Raw genomic sequence first — 23,427 nt, 5'->3', positions numbered from 1 at the left:
ACATAATATATATAGAATATTCTCATCTCTAAGAAATTGCTATATCACATTATGTCTCTCGAGAATGTATCTACTCTTCCCATTGAAAAATTTATTTTCTTACAATAGCTATTGCGCCTTAGCAATCACAATTCATCTACATAATTATTGTCGGTTTAACTCACTAAGAGGTTGCTTAATCAACCTCATTTTCAGGCAATTTTAATACCACAATACTCACCAAAAGGTGACCACATAATCACTATTGAGCTTTTTTCGTCTGAATCAAAGATTCAATATCATCATTGTATCCTTCTAATACAGTAAAAAATTCACATAAAGAATACTTACTCATAGTATTTCTCAAGTAAGGCATAAAATCATTTCAAGTCAATTGAAAATTGATTTCCATGCAAGTGCCTTTTAAAATATTTTTCAATACATAAGAATTTATTTTCTTTTTGTATCTTCCATAGTCTAAGTACCAAAGTAAAATTTTTTAAATATAGAAGCAACTTTATCTTCTACAAAAATATCTCAAATTAGTAGGAAACGGATCATAATTCAACGATTTCTTCACCCAAATGACTAAGAGACCCGAAGCAATTTTCAAAGCCAGAAATATAAAATATTTTTTATCTTCCAATACAAATTTTTGCACAAAAAATCTCAAATTTGTAAGGTTTTGTTGTAAAATTAATAAATAATTTTTTTCACATTTTTCCTTTTTAGGATCAGGCTATATAAATCAGGACACCATGGTCCCCCACATTTTCAAAATTTCAGGTTAAGGAGATAACCTTTTCACAACTCATAAATAGTTCTACTTTATAAATAACAAGCTAATAATATAGTTTTACCCCGAATATTTTTCTTCTATTTAGCTACATTATTAGATTCAAAAGAATATGAAGGTCTTATCTCATGTATTATTTCTGACCACATCACATCATCGTAGTAGTTTATTCCCTTTAATTATTTTTCATACAAAAGAAATCAAGACCTCATAACACCTTAGAGTAGCTAATGTGTCACTTATAAATAATTTTCAATGATTTTATTTAGAGGACTAAATTGATATTTTCATGACTCAAATAAAACTAGTTATGCCCTATTTGAATAAATGTAAGACAAAAATATTAAGATCCCACAAGATTATGGACAACTACCCATAATATATCATCATCAACAAATATTTTAAGAAAATAACATTTTAATTAAAAGATGGATAAATATTCTTAAAGAAGTAGAATATATCCAGTTGATATGACACTTATAAGATGAGAAACATAAGCAAGGCAGATGATTTTTCTTCTTTATATCAGTCTATTATAAGACAACTTAATATCATTTCCACTAGATCAACTTAACATAAAAAAATTTACCATTTTAAAGACTAATGGAAACAAAAGTACAACATGAGGTTTTCCATCATTTCAAAAAATAAAATTCACATAAACTTAAGAGAGTTACTTTGTTCGATCTTATATGTATCAACTGAGCAGATAAAATGCAAACAAACTTTGTACCATATACTATAAAACCAAGATTCTAGTTAATTTAAAATTTTATATAATTTTTATATTGGTGAGTAGTAACCAATATAAAACTAAATCTCATATAGTTAAAAGAGAACAAAAATAATGAATACTATTTTATCAAAAAATATAGATAACCGGGAGAAAACATACCAGGTTATTCACATTGAACATTGATACGACGAATATGCTAAAGCCGAATAGTTGCAATCTTTACCTTCTCTGAAGAAAAGATGGATGAACATCGATATACCACCGAGTAGAATTAGAATAACGACTAGAATAGTTTGTGCATTCAGCATAGGAGTATCAGCGAAAATATTGTAATTCTTATTCTCCATAATAACGTGTAAATATTTTTAAGATTGTTAGAAAAATTGAATTATGGAGAATAAGATTAGCTTGATGCATGTTAAGGACATTGTCCTTAAGGATATTTCGCCCACACCGCGATAAATAAAATTAGGCGTATCTCGCAAAATTCAACAAATTCTTCTAGTATAACTAGGAGCACAAATAACAAAGATTGAATAAAAGAAAATCTAGCACAAAAGAAAAAGGAAAAGAAAAGTTTTACTTTTTTTAGCTTTTTCACTCGCCACTAAATGAACACAATACATAATTGTTAAGAAAACATTTCCATTAGTAATGCCAAAAAAAGGTTACATAACATTAAAAGCAATTAAGCCAAAAAACGTTTCAAACAGCAAATTGAATATCATAAAAAATCAAACGGATTTTGGTAGCCATGATTATAGCCATTAAAGGTTAGTAAAAATATTATATTCAAAAGTTATTTAAATTTTCAGTTATAGATATTAAAATATATTCAATTGATTGGTATAATAAAGACTCATTAAAATAATATTAAAAGAATGAACCTATACATCAATTTGAATAATTCTTTTTTGAGCTATCACAAGTATTTTTTTAATATTTTTCAAATTAATTAGCCAAAAATAAAAGTGTTTCTCATCAAAAAAAAATTTTTTAAAGCACTTATGAGAAAAAATATTTTTCAAAATGAGGAGATTTTAGAACTTTGGCCGAACATGCTATAAGTTAAACATTTGTCACTCTAAGGGCTTGTTTGGTACGAGGGATAAGTGACAATTAAATTCGAAATTAAATTAGAGATGAGTTTATCCCACGTTTAATTAAAATTAAAATTACAGTATAACTAATCCCGAATTGTAATATTATTTTATCCTTATAGAAGGGTGGGATAGCAATCTCGAAATAACTTATCTTGAAAAAATTTGTTTGCCAACCAAACGAACCCCAAACAAAATTACCAGTACAATCCAACCAGCAGAATTTAAACATGATTTTGTATGCGGTTATAGGAAACGGCTGGCTATACACAACTCCAGGATTAATTGCTCTATCAGAACTTAAAAGTCCCATAATCAGTACTATGTCAAATGTTATTAATGCTACTTCAAGTAGTCCCAGTGCTGCACTCTTTACCCCAAATCAAATCAAATCAAATAAAGAGAATTTACAGCAGCGTCCTGTCATTAATCTAGCTTACCTAACTGCTTCGAGCCGCAAATCGTCTAGAGCTAGAACCCAATTTTATTGTCCAAATGGCAGAGTGTCTCTCACCGAGCCATGCAATAATAAGTACGTACGTAGTAATGACTTCTATCAAAATATCAGTCATTTTAACAAGTTGAATTTGTTTTGCTCCTTACATTTTATTTTATGTGATTTTATTTAGCCAGTTTAGACATAAATTTGATTGAAACTTGAAAAAAAAAAAATTAAAATTGTGTTAAAAAATAATTTTTTATAGTTGAAGTTATGTTTTGTCATGCATTTTATTTGAAGAAAAGTTGAAGTTTTGTGAGTAAAAGAAAAATTTTCACCTAAAATTTACCCTAAGCAGAGGCGGACGCACACTTTAACAAGAGGGGTCACCGGCACCCGGTAATTTTCGCAAAAACATCATATATGCTTACAAATGTCTTCAAGAAATAGTTAAATATTAGCGTAGGCCCCCGTATCAATCTTTATGAGCAGTGATAAATTTATACTGAATGTCATGGTGCCCCACGATCACTGAATCCTGGGTCCGCCTCTGACCCTAAGGCAGTTTTTGGGAACTTGAAAATTTTTGAAGTTTTTTTTTCCAAAACATGATCATATTTCATAAGCAAATAATGTTTTCAATTTTTTTTTTGAAAAAATGAAGCCAAAATTTATGGCCAAACGGGAGCTTAATTAATACGGATTGTACGAAAAAAAAAAAAAAAAACTTGTGATTTTAAAATATCATAACATTAGTATGATTATAAAGCATGTCATTCAGTGAAAAATAAAAAAGTGTAATTGTTTCTAATTTAAAAATATTTTTTTTTAATATACTAAAAAGAAATAAGGTTACATAAATTGAAAAGGATTTATATGTAAAGTTTTAGAAATACAAGAAGTTTTTTATAATCTTTTTTTCTAAATATAAACTTCCCGTTTCAATTAGTGGAATGTTAAATAAATGAGATAATTAAAGAGAGATAACGAGAATAATTTAGACAAATAATTTTGTGATTAAATGTTTTTTTAGGGGTCAAGAATCCTGTAATAAACCTCTTTTACGTGGATTAGCTGGTTAGGTTATTAAACGAATCCGATGTGATGAGTTTTGTCTCCATTATTTATTAGGTATAAATTTTGGTCATATTTATTTTCTTCAATCAAACTTTTTTGTCATATTAGGCAAGTAAAAGGTGTATGCAAGAATTAGGGGCGTATATGGACCGGGTTGGTTCGATTTTTATCAAAATCAAACCAAATCAATTATATCGATTTGGATTGGTTTGGTTTTGTCGGGTTTTAGGTTTTTCGGTTTTTTTGTTACATGAATATTATTCCAATCTTACTATGTTAAAGTTATAGATAAAATTTTGATAAGTGAATATATGTTTAGTTAATATTGAAAAAATTGATAAACACATGATCTATTAAAATATTCTAGTAGGAGAAATTTTTTAGTAACACATGATAGTTTTTTTCTTAGTCGTCTAACAATAATTTTCGTTAATGTACGCCTTTAAGATTAACACATGAGAGGATCCCAAATATTTTAATATTTTTTTAAAAAAAATTCAATATAAAATCTTTAAAATATATAAAAAAATTATATATTTATATGTCGATTTGATTCGTTTTTTTTACTCAATATCAAACCAAGTCAAACCAAATCTAATCTAGTTTTTTAATCTATTTGATTTAATTTTTCGATTTTGGTGCAGTTTTTCGATTCGATTTTAACAACCAAAGGAGAAGTAGGATTAGGAATATTAGTAAAAGCTTACACCAAAAGTAGTACTCCACTTATGAGCCATTGATTAGATGTGAAAGAAGACTATTTGGTACAATTACATACGTGGAATACTTCAACTTAAGTGGAAAACCCTTTTTCTAAATTTAGAAATGTAAGGGACTTAGAATTTGAAATAATGACATTATACTGCCAACTTTAAGTTGGTTTCTAATAGGCTTTTAACATATCATGTGCTAAAATTGATTTGCTTTTGTAATTGCAGCGATTATAGAAATGAGAAGGAAGTTTGCAAATTTGACATGGATTGTAGTATTAACCGTTACAACAAAATTTGCAAAACCTTATCATGATATTTGAATTATCAAGTGATGTTACCAATCACGTAGTTACTAATTTATATTATCGAAATGGAAGAATATATATATATATATATATATATATATATATATAAACTACGACCAATGAGTTTTTTCCTTAACCAGTCGCAAATTGCTACTCCCACCACGATCGATGTGGGCCAAACCTGGTAGACTATTTCAATCTAAGCATGATTATAATTATTTTGACATGACCAGAAACAAATAATTATGAGTACTAAAGTTGCAATGTCTTAGTTTTGGAGACTAACCAATCCAAATTTATACAAAAGTACACTTTAAAAATAAAGCGCTCTTTACCGAATACGATTTTATAATTCAGGTTCAATCTTTTATTATGGATAAAGGGATTTTTGCCACCTCAATCACAAATTTTGGTGGTCTAAAAGTTGCAATAAGTCCATGTAATGTGTGAGGATTAATTTTGGGGAAAATATTATTCGACTTTTATTTTAAAAATATATATCCACACTTTTGCAATTCAAAATTCAGATAAAGTGAAATTGAACTAACATTTAAAAACATATTCTTTCGATTCTGCTTATGAAAAATGATACAAATTTTTTCATTAAACAAATAAATCATCTAGTTCGATCAACTTTCACAATTGAACAAATTTATTTTGGATAATTACAAGGGAGTATAATAAATGAAAAGGACCAAAAAAATAAAATAATTGCTAGCTAAAAATGCTATCACTAGTCTCCCATTATATAAGGGAAAGAGAAAAGAAAACAGTAACATCCAATCGTCTCCACTTAAATTTCTGCAAAAAGCAAATCAATCATTCAAACAAAGATAGTAGAAAAGTAAAACCAGTAATAAACCAACTGTTCTTTTATCTCTTAACACATGAAAAAGTAAATACATATATTTGGTAAAGGTGTAAGTGATGCATGCCTGGCAGAATTTAATAACCTTACAAACAAACCCAAACTGTTAATAGAAATAGTAAATCTTCCCCCACTAATTCCACCATTGCTAACTGCCTCGTATGCATTTCTTACATCTCATGTTATACTTTGCTATACTATGAGATTAGCAAAAAACCCAAAAAATACCCAAAACAAACAAAGATAAAAGCAGCGCCTTGTTGTAACATGCTATAGTCTCAACGTCCTCATAAGGTAGTGATAAATTTCACGAGAACGAAGACGATAGAAATTAGTACAAAGAACCAAAGGTTAATTAAAGAAAATAAGAACCTAAAAGGCTAAAATAATTAAACTTAGGTAAACTCGGACCGCTACCCTCAATTCCCCACAATGCATAGTGTCGATCTCCCAATTCTTCACCTTCCAAATAGATAGCTAGAAACTCAAGAGATCGAAATTGCATTGTTTTGTTCTTCTTTTTTTAGTTATTTACACTACTTTTTCCTTCTCCTCTTCTTCCTCCACAGCCAACTTAGTCCTCCATATCCACCTTCAGAGTCGGCAAACGTTCCACCACTCATGCTAGTTAGAAGAGTGAAAAAAAAAAGGAAAAGAAAAAGATGTTTGACAATCTTGGATAAGCTTAAGCTAAGCCAAGAAAAAGTGAGAGTATGAAGAGGAAGAGGTACACAATGAGTCGTATATAAAGGCGAGATTATAGCGTTTGGTCGAATTTGACTGCAATTTTATTTTACTACACCTATTTACTATTCCCAACGTCTCAAATTATTGTTGTGTTTCTCTTTTACACCGTCATTAATTAGGAGGAAGATTGGACTGTTTTACCTTTATTTATGTCTTAAGATATAATCTCTTTTCATTGAATATTTATTCTATTTATGTGCTATCTCTATCTTCAATAACAATTATTAGTAAGGGTAAAATGGAAAAATATATAATTTATATTGTCTTGAACTACTAAAATGACAAATAATTTGAGACAACTATTTTTAGAAAGCACGACAGATAATTTGAGACGGAGGGAGTAGAAGTCTACTATTCCCTCGGTCTCAATTTATGTAAAACTTTTCATATTTCGAAATTAAAACTTCTTAATTTTAATTATGCACTTGGACATAAAAAATTTCAATTTTTCGAAATAAATTTTACATTTTTGAAAACATGTAAAAAGTATTATAAATCACAATAATTAATAACTTAAAATATTTAAAATACATTTAAAAGAAATATGGTGAAATAATAATTTGTTTGACTATTTAAGTTTGAACACCTTCACATAGAGAATAGTGTTTGAGAAAAGTAGTGTAGAATACTACTCCCTCCATTTTATGCTATTTAATCATTTTATCTTTTTATTTTGGTCCAAAATAAGTGTACATTTATATAATCAATAATGAATTAATTTTATTTTTCCAAATTTTTCCCTTATTTATATATTTCAAAGTGTTAATGTAATAATTAATTAAGGTTGATTTAGTAAATATATATTTATTTTTTTTAAAATTTATATTTTCTTAATGAGTGTGTCAAAGATAAATTTGTTGCGGACCGGATTGAGCAGTAGTCGTGGTCTAAGAAGGGGGTTAAGGGCATGTTTGTGGGGAACGTACAAAAACTCCACTAACTCGATTTCCAAGGCTCTTGGGGAATTAAATTTAATCCTATAGAGAAGAAGGAAATTGCAAATTAAAGTGGCACATTTGGTGGGGTTAGGGTTTGTCTGTAACTGTGTTTATTGAACGTGGTTCACTTTTGAGGGTGTACATGTTGGCTTTTGATGCTAACCTATCACACTCAACTCAAGACAAAAATCGTCATGACCAACTTTTGAGTTTTATTACCTTATTATTGAAGACGGTGTCAATTACTTTTCTGCATAGTTAGCTCACAGCATTCTATGATGAGAATGAGAATATATATAATATCAAGATGCGAGACTCTTCTTTCTTTTCTTTTTGATGAGGAGGAAATGATGTAAACATTTGATATGGGTAACTTGTAATTTCATCACGAGTTAGGAGGGAAGTATTGGGACGCAAGATTCATGATTTTAATTTAATGACATTCGATTTTTTTATTCTTTGAAAAAAAAGTTAAAAATGCAATATTTGTAGTACTACTATCTTTTAAAAAAAAATCATATATATAATAGTTGGTTCAATTGAACTTATATCCCTGATACAATGGGGGATTGCCTTTGAAGTCGCTTTTATTACGATAAAGAATGTGAACAAAAATGACCTTGTTGTATCTCACTTTCATCTTCAATGGTGACTGCCTTTTCTTTTTGGAAGAATATATCAATATGATCTTAGTGAGGGGACTATGCATAATACATGCAAAATATTCTAAGAGCACGGAAATGGAAAATATAGACTATTTGTGATCATTTAAAGAGCATATAGTCACAACAACTTACAGTTGTTTAATTTTGTTTTTATTTTATCTGTCGCTCGAGTTATTTATGATAATTCTAGAACGTCTCCTTCAAATTATCTTCCGAAGAAACTTAGAGTTGAGAGGATTTTATCTCATACAGGTTTGAGAAAGGTGAAAGCACCATCTTGCATAGACAATATTAAATATTAAAGAGCCCGTTTGGACATAAAAAAACATTCACTTTTTTTCCGACAAGTGTTTGGCCATAGAATTTTCAATTTTCATTAGAAGATGAATTTTGAAATTTTTTGAAAATTTGAAAAATTTCAATAAACTGTTTTTCAAAATTTTAACTCAGATCTCTTACAAAAATTCAAAAACAACCCAAAATTATATTCATGTCCAAACACAACTCTAATTTTCTAATACCATTTTTACTTGAAATTTATTTTTATTTTTTAAAATTTTACAATTCTTATGTCCAAACGCCCACTTTATACCATTAGATATATTCTCTTATGTTTAGGGTAGGTTCAAAATGCTCCCCTAATATACTTTTGAGCAAGTTAGGTCCTCTAAGTTTGTCCAAAAGGGAGAGCTTCTGATCTTCGTCAAATATTAAACAAATTCTGGCTGTTAAAATTTATTGGCACTGTAAAAGAAAAAAACTAACCAGAACATGCTAGGAAATCTCATCAAATATCAAAAATTGTATCAGACACAAAAATAAATGAAAAGTAGCAGAAAATACACATCAAAAAGTTGTATCAGACTTTAGAAATGACCAAAAATAGGACAAACTATTATTATTATACCTCCAAATATGAATCCACGTTAAATCCTTTTTTTATCACTTCTAACAACTAGAGTTAATTAAATATTTGACGAAAACCTAAAGTACTCACTTTTAAAAAACTAAAAGGACCAACTTGCTTAGAAATATATTTAAGGGACCATTTTGAACTAACCCAAACATGAGGGACCATTATTGTCATTTTTCTAACTTTTCATAAAGTAACTTGAAATATAGAGTGAGAACCTTTTATAAGAAGTTAAATTGCACTATTACCGTAAATCTTTTTTTTTGGGGGGGGGGGGGAGGGGGGACTAGTGCATATAAGTAAATTCAAATATAACATTTCTAAAAAATATTAAAATATAAAAGGAAGTTGGACAACCTACAAACTGTAGTTGATTAACTTGCTTGAACAGGATTAGTAGCACTAGGTATAGTAGTCAAACAAGGCAATTGATTTCTTCATTGAAAGTGCGCTGCTTACAGTCCCTTTTTCAAGAATTATTGCAATCTTTTACTACTGTCAAGTCCATTGTGGCATGGCTTAAGATAAAGGAGAAGAAATTGAAAGATGTTGTGATCATGGGCAAATGATTTGAAAATTATGTGTTTGAGATTCTAAATTTTTTAAGTTATTTGGTTCTAAATTAATAATTTATATATATTTAATAAATATTTTAAGATAAATACATAATTTGAACCAAAACTATGATGTTCAGCCAAATTCGTAGGTTCTACTTTCCCTCGGCCCCGGTTGTGACACGGAAATACCCTTTTTCTAGATTTGATAGCAAAAAAAGCAACAATCTAATCTTTTACTATTATGGATTTTTTATATATCAATGACAATGAAAAAAAAGCAATTTCTGAAAGCCCTCTCCTCCTTATAAGTCAGCGATAAGATTCTTGTGTTCTCTTTTCCTATTCTCTCTCAATACTTTTTCCTTTCATTATACAGCCAAAAAGTTGTCACTAATTGATTTTAATTAAACCTCGTAAGAGCATCCTAAGCTTCTAGGATAGCTACTAGCACTTAGAAACAGCTTGACCTAATTAATCAGTGGTATAATGAGTAAATATTTTTGAAAGGAATTCTTGCTTGTGGGATGCCATTCCAAATTGGTTATCATATTTTGTCCGAGAAAAATACTTATTCACATTCAATAATATAAATATAATCATAAAATTCACAAGTTATAGTAGAAATATATATCATTTACTCCGAATAAATGACAAAAATATATATATGCAAAACACATATTTTTGTATTCATTTATTTGGTGTAATTTTATCCGGTGAAGTGTTTTTTCTTAATTGGACACGTCCATTCTTGACTTGGGAAAAAAGTTCAAAGTGAAAAAAGACGAGAATTAGAGTAGCATGCGCCCATTTATTTGGAAATTCTGAGTTTGAAGTGTCAACAAGTGTTATCTTTTCTTATGGAGCCAGGTTTGCAAATTTAGGAAAAATTCAACGTAAGTACTATTTAAAAAATCTAAAATATGTTCTTTCGTGGTGGTTGAATTTGAATTTTTTTATCTAAATCTAAAGGTCATTCTTATTGAGGATATGTAACATTCGGATGCTGAAACAATGTATAATGTAAAGAACAAGTAGGAGATGTAAGTTTTATAAATATACATTTATAATAATATAGTTTTATACATTATTCAATTGATTTAGAAATTCTTTTAATATTTTAAAAATAACTTAATTCGGTTATAAGACCCCTAAACCATTTCCATCTTCCTTCACAAATTTGGAACTTCAAATTAAGATGAAAACGTTGAGCTTAGTTTTCTTATCAACTTAATTAACATATTTAGTCATGTGCATTTTCATACAATTGATTCAACAAAAATGAAATTGTAGATTTCCAAAAGTTTTTAGAGATGCATGGTTTAGAATTGAATTCTTGAAAAAATTGCAAGGACAGCCCAGTGCACAAGGTAACCTGCATTCACGCAGGATTCCGGTGGGAAATGACCACATATCAAAGGGTATAATGTAGATAACTACCGTAATAAAAATATTAGTGACTGCTTTCACAACTCGAACATAACTTATAATATGCAATCTTTGAAATAATTGCATAATACATAATTTATTTAGGAGACACTTGTGAGAGTCTTAAGTTGTCCAAAATCAACCTTAATAATGCAACAAACGAAAGACTTGGCCTCAGATGATGGAATTATCATGAGTTATGAATCTATTCGAGTTGATTCTCTTTACTTCAACAACTTTGGAATGCGGAAATTAATGGGAACTATGGTCTATTGGACTTCATGATAAAGTAATGATAGAAGACAGTAATTGGCCCCATTACTTTAAATTTTGAAAAGCCTAAGAGGCTATTGTAAATTCGTAATGTAAACACGTCAATATTGTTTTCTATTATATGCTTAGTGCTCCACTTATGAAATTTGACCCTAGGGCCTGGTCCTTTTTGACATCATCATTACGACCATTATGCATCATAAAGTTTATATAAGCACATTAAACAGAAACAACTCAATATTTGTGACTATAATGAAGTGAGGGAATGTAAGAGCAATAATTGTAGTTTCAATTCTTATTATTATCCTTCTCCTTTCTCCTTCTCAAATTCATTTGTAATACAAAAAAATCTTATTCAAGAAGAAAAGGACAATACATGTGAGGGAAATGCTAGAGAATTTATAGTCATACTCATACATTTGGAACAAAAAGAAGGCATACCAAGACTCTTACGGATCGTTTGGTTTGAATACGGCTTATGTCGAGATAAGTTATGCTGGGATTAGTTATTCTGATATTTTTTTTATCCACTATTTGGTATCTTGTATTAAAAATGACAATTGCATAATTTCTAAGAAGAAGGTATAAGTTATCACGATACTAATTACCCCACCTTCTACAAGGTATAAATTATTCCGGTACTAATTTTAATTCCGGAATAACTTATACCAGGTTTACTAACCAAACAAAGTATTAAGGTGGTATTAAATTTTTATACCAGCACTATACCTTCTTATATCTCAGACCAAACGATCCCTTATAGACTATGTTTGAAACACCATGGAAAAAAGTTTATAAGTAAAGGTAACTTATCAAAATGACAATATTGAGATAATCAAATGCACAATTCATACCTTTGTACAATTATTATCAATGATAGATGGAGAAAGTGGCAAAACTAGAAATTTCTAATTTGAAAAAAGTAAAAAGAAATTCTTATAAAGGGTATTCAATATATGTTATATACCTCTAAAACTTGATATTTTATTTATATACGCAGTGTAATTTTTTGACATAATATTTTTACAAAGGGTTGTCAATTGACGATAGGATGTATATTTGCCCCCGGAGAGTAATTCAACTAAATTAAATTGGAAATAGATGCGTTGCCTCACATTTCTAATTTTCTTCTAATTGTTTAAAAAACAATGATTAGCTAGATAATCAAGGGCCTAATCGACGTCTCATGTCTCGTACGAAAAATCTAAAAGTATATCCAAAAGAAGAAATTGAAAAATACTAACGAAGTGTGCAGTGATTTTTGTCTAGAGAAAAGTGGACACAGCGGCGCATGAGGCCTCGAGGCCCTCATTCGTATAAATTTCGCCGTTCACAATCACATTCCATCACTCTTTTAGCCGTTTCAAGCACTTGTCTACTCCTATATATGGGTGCATATACACTTTAACTCAATAAGAACTTATTGAAGTATGTAAAGGTAAATATGGTCTGGATTAAAGATTGGTGAACGGGAAATGGAGGGATGAAACTTGAAAGTGAAAAAAAGTGAGCTCCTTTTTGCTTTAGAAAGAGCAAAGTGTCCCTCAATGGTGGTGAAAAGAAAAATTGATGTGCTTATATTGAGAAAACACTTTTCTTGGTGTTAAATGAGTTGGAAAGAAAGTAAGCCTCGCGCCGTCGTCGTCGTCGCTCGGCAATCGGCTTTGGCTTAAGGAAATTATTTTATTGTATTCTGAATTTTTCTATTCTAATTTGAAGATATAAAAACTTCATCGGAATATTAAAATTCATAAACGATTTGAAGAATATAAAAACTTCATCGTATATACTATAAAACAGTATATAAAAACTTCGATTTTTATTTATTAAACGTATTGTTTATCGTTCATTACGGTAATGTTTACTATTCTGTTTTTTGCCACTAATTGAACTCTTCTGTTGTTGACAGTGAGAAATGGCAATTGATAATGGAAATTCTTCTGCGACTGTTGCGTCAACGACGATAACCTCGTCAAGTCGAACTGTTGTTCCACTGGCCGAGAATCCGAGAAAAGTTTTTGGAGCCACTTCAAAGGATGGCAGCTAAGGGTGGCATGTGGGCCGGTTAGGACCGGGACCGGCCCAGGACCGCAAGCCCAAATGGGCGGTGGGCCTAAACGGTCCTAATCGGATAGGACCGGGACCGTGGGGAGGTGGGCTGGGTAGTGGGCCGGTCCTATAGGGGAGGCCTGCGAGACCGGGACCGGCTGAAAAGTGGGTCGGTTCAAGCAATCCTAAACAGGCCTATCCAGGCCCAACGGATAATTTTTTTAAAATTTTTTTTAACCGTTTGGCCATTTAAAAACTAGCCGTTTGGTTTGCTAAAATAGACATTTAATCCCCCAAACTTTGTTTTAACCCCAAACTTTTTATAATTATACTTTTTCCTATTTTCAACTATAAATACCCCCTCATTCTTTCATTTTTCTCACAAAACCATCAATCTCTCTCTAATATTCTTCTATAATTGCTTACTTAATTGTTACAATTTGTGCAAAATTGTGAAGTTGGTGAATTGAAATCTTCAAGTCTTCAACGATAATTAATTTTTAAAAAGTTGTTCGTCAATTCGGTAAACTCGTTCCAACTCTTAAGTTTTAATATTATAGTTTTGTTTGTTTTATTTACTTTGCTTAATTAATTAAGATGGTTTATTCCTTAAAAAAAATATTTAGTAAAAATAAGGAAAAATCCAAGAGTGGTGAATCTAGTGGCCAATCTATTCCTCCTCCAGTTCCTCTGGCTCCCCGACCCAAACCTGTTTCCCGTCCTACACCTCCTATTCTTGATAGCGATAATAGTTTATTATAATTTATCGAGAGTCGATTTTGCCATAATATTGCACCCGGTGAATAATTAAACCATGAATATATGAATGCACTTTATGGTAATCCAACTATTGATGAAAATGATGATGAAGAAATAGATTTTGATGAAACGCAACCGGATGACGATATACCCACTAGTCCTGCTCCTGAAGTTAATCCAACTAATAATAATCCAAATGATGCCCCGTCTGACCCTCCTGTTACTACCCCTACTTTTTCTAGACAACCTTATAAACGGGCAAAACATCTGTTGTGTAACGATCCAACCGGTCGTTTTGACTTTTAGAACACCGTTCCCCTAAATAAAATTTTTCGTATGTGCTTTAAATGATTTATGACTTGTGGGATGGTTGGTTCGGGATTTAAAAGTGTTTGGGTTGAAATCGGAACAATTGTTTCCTTAAGTTGGCTTTAAAAGGGCAAGTTTGACTTTGGTCAATTTTTTGAGCAAACAGACTCAGATCAATATTTTGACAGCTTCGGTAGGTCTGTATCGTGATTTGGGATTTGGGAGTATGTCCGGAATCAAATTCCGAGGTCCCTAGCCCGAGATATGGAATTTTGATTAAAAATAAAATTTAACTTCAAATAATGACCAGATGTCGAATTATGTGAAAACGACCCCGAAATAGAATTTTGATGATTCCAACAGCTCCGTATGGTGATTTTGGATTTAGGAGCGTGATTGGAATTTTATTTGGAAGTCCGTAGTGAAATTAGGCTTGAAATGGCTAAAACAAGAATTTAAGTTTTGAAGTTTGACCGGGGAGTTGACTTTTTGATACCGGAGTCGGAATACAGTTTCAAAAATTTTCATAGCTCCGTTATGTCATTTATGACTTGTGTGCAAAATTTGAGGACAATCGGAGTTGATTTGATAGGTTTCGACATCGAATGTAGAAGTTGAAAATTCTTAGTTTCCTTAAGCTTGAATTGGGGTATGATTCGTGGTTTTAGCGTTGTTTGATGTGATTTAGAGGTTCGACTAAGTTCGTATGATGTTTTAGGACTTGTTGGTATATTTGGTTGAGGTCCCGAGGGTCTCGGGTGAGTTTCGGATGGTTAACGGATCACAAATTAGACTTAAACAACTGCTGCAATTGTTTTTCTCTTCTGCTGGAAATTCTGGGCTATGATCGAGCCCAAGATCGAGGCCCAAAATCGAGGCCCAAAAATCGAGCTCCCAAGATCGAGCTCCCGAGATCGAGCTCCCAAGATCGAGTTCCCGAGATCGAGCTCCCAAGATTGAGTTCCCGAGATCGAACTCCCAAGATCGAGCTCCCGAGATCGAGCTCCTGAGATCGAGCTCCCCGAGATCGAGCTCCCGAGATCGAGCTCCCAAGATCGAATTGGGCAGATCTGTAAGTTATAAAAACAGAGGCATTCGACCTATTTGCCATTTTTGACAAACTTGAGCTTGAGCAGAAGTGACGTTTGGCAGATGTTTCAAGGAAAGACATTTGAGATAAGTGATTCCAATTCGGATTTGGTCTATATACACAAATATATCATTATTTTCACCATTTAATTAGTGTTTTGAGATTGAGATTTGGAAAATTTTAGAAATCTCATAGAAACGAATTTTTAAGATTTCGGTATCGATTCGGAGTCAGATTTGAGTGAAACTGGTATGGTTGGACTCGTAATTGAATGGGTTGTCGGATTTCATAACTTTCACCGGATTCCGAGATGTGGGCCCCACGGATGAATTTTTTATTAATTTCGGGATTTTTTATTAAAAATATAGTATTTTCTTATAGAATTAATTCCTATAATTTTTAGTGATTGTATCAAATTATTTTGGCTAGATTCGAGCCAGGTAGAGTTAGATTATCGTGGAAAAGGCCTTATAATGGATTAAATTGGAGCAAGATGAGGTAAGTCTCTTGTCTAATCTTGTGAGGGGAAAATTACCTCCTAGGTGATTAAAAATTAAATAATTGTTGCTAATTGTGGGGGGCTATATACGCACGAGATGACCAGAGTCCGTGCGTAGCTACTATTAAATGCTAAAGTCCGGGTAATTTAGGACTCAAAGCATGCCTTACTTGTGTAGATTGTATTCTTTGATTTATTTATATTAATTGATATCTATATGAATATATTGTGAATTGTTAGATAAAGATATTAAAGGATGGAAATCTCATATGCTTAATTTTTGTTTAAATCAATTAATTATTAAAAAGAAATTATTCTCCTCCCAAATTTATCTTATAATAAACATACTGTCCTTCCGGAGGCACATAAAAAAATGTCCTTCTTTCTTATGGAGCGGGCCGAACGCCTCGGCAGGATAGATGCATCTATGGATCGCGCCGCACGTCCCTCGGCAGTGTACATGACACTCTGGATCGGGCCGTACATCCTCGGCAGAAATCGTGCTTAATAATAATAATAATTACACGATACTTGGACAGTTCATTATAGCTTGTAAAGTTATTTGATAAATTGAAAATTTATTGAAATTAAATTGTAGCTTGTAAAGCTATTTGATAAACTGAAAATTTTATTGAAATTGAAGGATTTACTTAATAGATTAGAAATTATTTGAATTGAAGGAATTTAATTATTATACTGAGAATTATTGGAATTGAAGGAATTTAATTACTTCTACTGGTTCAATAAATTATTGTTAATTTTGTGAATCATCGTTGATATAAATATTTCTATTTTCATGATTATGTAATATTATTGACCCATAGTGAGTGTCATAGTCGGCCATCTCGTCTCTACCTCTTCGAGATTAGGCTTGATACTTACTGGGTACACGTTATTTTCGTACTCATACTGCACTTGCTGCATATTTTATTGTGCAGGTACATATATGTATAGCGGCCTTGTGGGCGCAGAGGTGTTATAAAAATTGTGGGGACATAGGTGAGCTGCATTCTATATTACGATCCGCAGCTAACGGAATCTCCTTCAGAGTTATTATATTTTCCTGTCTAATTTGTATTCTGGACAGATGCTGTATTTTATTTTAATTCCCTAGTAAATTCTTATGCACTTGTGACACCGAATTTTGGGAATGGTTGTGAATTGTTTAGAAATTTAGCTGCAAAAATATTTATCATTTACTCTATGAGTTTTTATCTCTACAATTTTATTAAAGAAATTTTTATTTCAAAAATACTAAAATGGGTAATTAAGTTAATTGATTATGGTTGGCTTGCCTGACAGTGGTGTCCGGCGCCATCACGACCTTTTGAATTTTGGGTCATGACATATTGTTTGGCCATTTTTTACTCAACTAAGAGAAAAAAATAGGGCTAAGTGTAAAACTTGTGGCAAAAAGTTAGTTTTTAAATATGTTGGAAGTCGGGGGGGAGAGGGAAGGGGGGCAGGAAGTTTGACTAGACATATATTGCTACACCCTCAAGATAAAACTAGATATTTTCGTATGAAAACTTTGGCCGATGGGACAAGTGCACCTAGTCAGGCTGACCTTAGTACCGGGTCAAATTAATTTTAACCGGGAATTAATACTATTATCGGTGGTATTTTATATTATGATCCAAAAAAAAGATCGGGAAGAATTGGCAAAAATGATTACTGTTATGTGCTTACCCTATAGTTTTCCTTCTAACCCTCACTTTGTTCATTATATTAGAAAAGTTTAAAATCCTACTTATAAAAGTTTTTATCGCACAACCGTAAAGAGTGATATTTATAAATATAAACATGAATATGAATAATATTTGCGCTATTTATTTACTCATATAAATTATCGTATTGCTATTGCAACTGATATTGGTAGAAGTGGTAATGAATGTGATTACCTTACTATTACCAGTCATTGGATTGATGAGGATTGGATAATGCAAAAGCACATTATTGCTTATAGAATAATTAATTCACGTCACACAGGGCAGTTTATTTCTAGCACGATTACGGATATTTGTAGATATTTTTACATTAGTGATAAAATAATATCAGTTTCAATGGATAATGCTACTAGTAACACAAATGTTGTAGCATTGCTTACCACTACACTAAGTCCTGCATTTAGTAACATTTTTCATATTAGATGTATTTGTCATATTTACCATTTAATTGTGGGTGTATGTGAATTTCAAATGTTGAAATTGAAAAGGCTAAAATGGCTCTTAATTGGATTTTTTATTTAAACTGTAGAAGTAGACTTAGAGAATATTTTAAAAGATGCGATGAATTTGGCCTAAGACAAAGAAAGGTTCCTAAACCTTGTCCAAGTAGATGGAATTACATGTATGAAAGTTTAGTTGTTGCATATGAATATAGAGACCCCATAAACTCAACGTTTAATACTCATGTAAGTGATGATGATGAGCACCTTACAAATGCAGATTGGGCTAATGTTAAAATGCTTGTAGATTTTTTAGAAAAATTTCATATTATTACAAATGAATTTTCTGGGCAATATTATCCTACTATTTCTAACTGTTTAGTTTATATTGCAGAACTTGTAAATTTGTTTGATCATTTTTTAGAGGGTGGGAAAATTTATCAACTTGCTATTGATTCTATGAGAAAAAAGTTTAAAAATATTTTTTCCTTATTCCCCCTATTTATGGTGTTGCTGCATTGTTAAATCCTACTATGAAATTAGGAGGTCCTCAATTTTGGTATGACACAGTTTATAATGGTTTAGCACTTGAATATGAGGAGTTGTCTAAACTTCCGGACGCAATAGCCTCAATTAAAATAAATGTTCAAACAATTTATAATACTTATCAAGTTGCATTAGATCATGCTAGACCAAATGTTCCAACTCCTTCTTCTTCTAGTTCTCAATCATCTAAATGAACTGCGGGAGTAAGAACACTTAGTGCTTGGGCGGGGTTCAGGGGTTCTCAAGGTTCTAGTACTAGTGATTTTTCACAACTAAATAAGCTTGAAGTTTATTTGTCACAGAGAATTGAGGAAGTGAATCCCGATGGCTCCTTTAATATTTTGGAATGGTGGAAGGACAAAGAAAAATACTTTCCGATTCTTTCAAGTATGACCCGAGATATTTTAACTATTCAAACTTCAACAGTGGCATCAGAGAGCGCTTTCAATCAAACAAGACTTCAACTCGATGATTATAGAGCGTCTATGAGGGAGAGCTTGGAAAAATCAGTATTTTTCAGAGATTGAATCCGTTCGGAAAGAAGAAACTTTAGACTTGCTGAATCACAACCAGAGGTAGACGAAGCTTACGAAGAAATGCTGGCTGAACTTGGGGAGGATGATGCTTCGCCTGGAAGCGGTGATGACCAAGCTTCTTTTTCGCCACCACCAACGAAAATTCCTCTGGACCTTGAAGGATTTATGAAATTTGTAAGAGATACCATATAAATTAATATGTAACTTGTATTTTGGCACATCTTGATTAGTTTCTTTTTCTTCTCAATGGTGGTATTAGCACCTTGTTGTGCTCATTCCATAGGGGGAAGGAAGACTAAGAAAGATATTGCCATGATTTTTCAGTTTTTAGTTAAAAAAAATATTTTTTCCAGTTTTTACGAAAAGAAAATTGGTTTAGAAAATTATTTTTCAAGTGCCAAATAGTGGGTCTTTTTAATTAATTAAAAGATATTTAGAATTAGCCTACAGGACGATGGCACGTGTCCCTCCGTTTAAATGAGAGGTATATTTGAACCCAATGTATAATTGTAGGGGTATAAATAACCCAATAGTATAACGAGGAGTATTATTAGACTATTTTCGAAAGTACATAGGTATATTTAAACCTTTGCAGTTGCAAATTTGACATAGATAGTAGTATTAATCGTTACGACAAAATTTGCAAAACCTTATCATGATATTTGAATTATCTAAGTGAATTAGGAGGTACAAGGTCCTTGAAAATGAAATTAAAATAAAAATCTCTCTCTCTCTATATATATATATTAAAGCAAGAAAGTTTGTATTGTGGTTAAGCCAAGTGGCAAGCTACAATAAAGCCACTTGGCAATTTAGGACAATTTTTGTTATAGTATTTAATTTAAATTGAAAGATAGGATATTTCTTTAATTTAAATAGAAAGATAGTAAATAAGATTCTTTTGAATCTGAATGGAAAGAAAGTTAAATTTGAATTGATTGATTAATTAATTAGGAAAGCTAATCACCACATAAATGTTCCAATTCAAACGAGAGGCTCAATGAGTGAGGCGAATTGTTCTAAATGATGAGAAAGAGTTTTTTGAAATTTGAGTTCTCAACAAAAACAACATAAAAAACAAAAACGTATTTGTTACTAGAAATAAGACTAGAAAATCTAGGTTCGAACCCATAATTATAATTACCGAGTTGTTGGATCAAAACTTAACTTGCGTAACTACCTTAGGTGATCAATAGTGTTCACTTCTTCGTGTGCCCTAAGACGTTAATTCAAAAGATTTAAGTATAACATATAGTGATAACAGAAGAGAGAAAATATAAATTGAAGCATCAACTTGTATGGTGATTAATAAAGGAAAATTTGCTTTGGTGATAGAGCACTTTCTTCACCAATCAGTAAACTTAATGTTCAAATCAATTTATATCTATATTTTATATATATATATATATATATATATATATATATATATATATATTAAAGGAATAATTTGTATTGTGGCTAAGTTAAGTGGGCAGTGGCACGCTACTATAAAGTTATTTGACAATTTAGGATAATATTTATAATAATATTTAATTTAATTTAAAATTAGAAGATAATGTTTTTAATTTAAATGGAAAGATAGTAAATAAGATTATTTTGAATCTGAATGGAAAGAAAGAATAATAGTCTTATAATGATATAACCAACTAGCTATTTTAATTAATAAGGTTTTGATGTTTGAGAAGAGAAAGTTTTTAAAATAATAATGAGCTAAGTTATACTATATAAATAAGATACACGTATTTAAAACCGTTATAATAGATAAAACTAAAATAAATAAACAATTGACATACTTTCGAGAAACAAATTAAATTTTTTTAAATATAATTCAAATTCTTATATAGTTAATTTAAATGGAAATTTAAAGTCAAACTTCCATATAAATGAAATTATTATATAAAATTTTATAGTAGAGGGAATAATATAGAAAGGGGGGGGGGGGTATACCGATATAAAGATAGTACGGGTAAATTGATACTTTTAATTAATTTAAAAATAAATCTATATCTCTTGCTCAATTAGCATTTCAGTTTTGAGAATCAAGATGTGTGATGTATGTAGTTTGGAGTCGATACTTTTAAAATGATTCTTAGAAAGAGAATGGTCAAATAAATGCAGTTCGATTCGATCAATTTTTAAGCAACTCCCAATAATGTTAGAAGGGAGTTAATCAATCATAAATTTACACAAGAATAAAGGAACTGATGACATATATTTCTGCGGGGATAATATTTTAACCTATGAATCGACTCAGGCATCGGCTAACACAAATGTCAATTGTGTTGCCTTACGGTAAAATTAATTATCTAATATTTTATAATTTATTTTATATCTCAATTGTTTGGAGCCATAGATACATTTTTTTATCTTTTTATTTTTCTATTAGTACTAGCAGTTGCTATGCTAAAATAGATAAGAAGGGAGGATAGATTCTTCTTTAATGGCTCAGGTATGAACTATGACTTTTTAGCCCGTTGTTGATATGTATGTTCTCTAAAATTGTATGAGCCAATTGATCGAGCAACCGACGGAGTCATATATGTGTCAATTAGAATAAAATAGATTTGGATAGGATAAACATATAGAGGAATGTAATTACACTATTTGGGATTGCTATTTACACAAAATAAAGTGAATTACAAAAAATCATAAGGTAAGATTCATTTAATTATGAATTATATGTAAGAACTCATCTTATTTTAGTACATGTTCATGGTAGAAGAAAAATATTTAAAGTAGGTTAACATTTATTTAATTATAATATATTAATCTTAACTATATCCCAAAGGTATCATTTAAATTGTTAAAAATAAAGTGACTTTAATTGTGTGGTTAAAATTGAGGTGACATTAAAATTATTGAGCAAATTACGATCCAACTGTTTTATAAGTTGGTAATTCCCAAAAGTTAGAATATACTGGTTGTTAATAAATTATCATGTATGTATATATTAATTTGACATTGTGTAATTTTAGGTTGGTAGAAGTTGATATTGATGTGAGAAGTTATTATGTTGAGATAATAATATAATATATTTTTATAATTTAAATTAAGATATTACTAAATGTATTTTTATTAGTTATTACTCTATATAGCATGACTTCACTCAGTTTCAATATATATGAAATAGTTTGACTTGGCACAGAGTTTAAGAACAAAAAAGAAGACTTGAAACTTATGATCTTAAAAGTTTTGTGGGGCAATGATATTTGTATGAGTGTAAGAATTCTCATTATAGATAAAATGAGTAAAATAAAAAATTTAAAGTTAAATTATTTTCAAATACAGAAATGTGTCATTCTTTTGGAACAGACTAATAAGAAAAATATTTTATGTAAATTGAAAGGGAATGGGTATTTATTTTTGAATCATATTGTATTTTTATTTGTTTGTATCACTGACTATATATGGGGTTATAATATTTAAGTTTATGTCAATAGTTATTCATATAATTTGTTCTATTTTATTTATAGAATTTAGCAGGATCATACATCTTGATTAGTTTCTTTTTCTTCTCAATGGTGATATTAGCACCTTGTTGTGCTCATTCCATAGGGGGAGGAAGACTAAGAAAGATATTGCTATAATTTTTTAATGCTATAATAAAATTATAACGCATTGCTTTGAATATTTCTTTAAAATATTTTTGTCTTTTTATATATCTTAAGCTGTATATAGATACATTTTTTTGTCTTTTTATTTTTCTGTTAGTGCTAGTTGTTACTATGCTAAAATAGATAAGAAGGGAGGATAGATTCTTCTCTAATGGCTCAGGTATGGACTGTGACTTTTTAGCCCGTTGTTCATATTTATATTTTCTCAAATTGTATGAGCCAATTGATCGAGCAACCGATAGGGTCATATATGTGTCAATTAGAATGAAATAGATTTGGATAGGGTAAACATATAGAGGAATATAATTGCACTATTTGGGATTGCTA

This window comes from Nicotiana tabacum, chromosome 12 (genome assembly GCF_000715075.1).
Source record: "Nicotiana tabacum cultivar K326 chromosome 12, ASM71507v2, whole genome shotgun sequence".
Lineage (NCBI taxonomy): Eukaryota > Viridiplantae > Streptophyta > Magnoliopsida > Solanales > Solanaceae > Nicotiana > Nicotiana tabacum.
Note: the sequence above shows the minus strand (reverse complement) of the source record.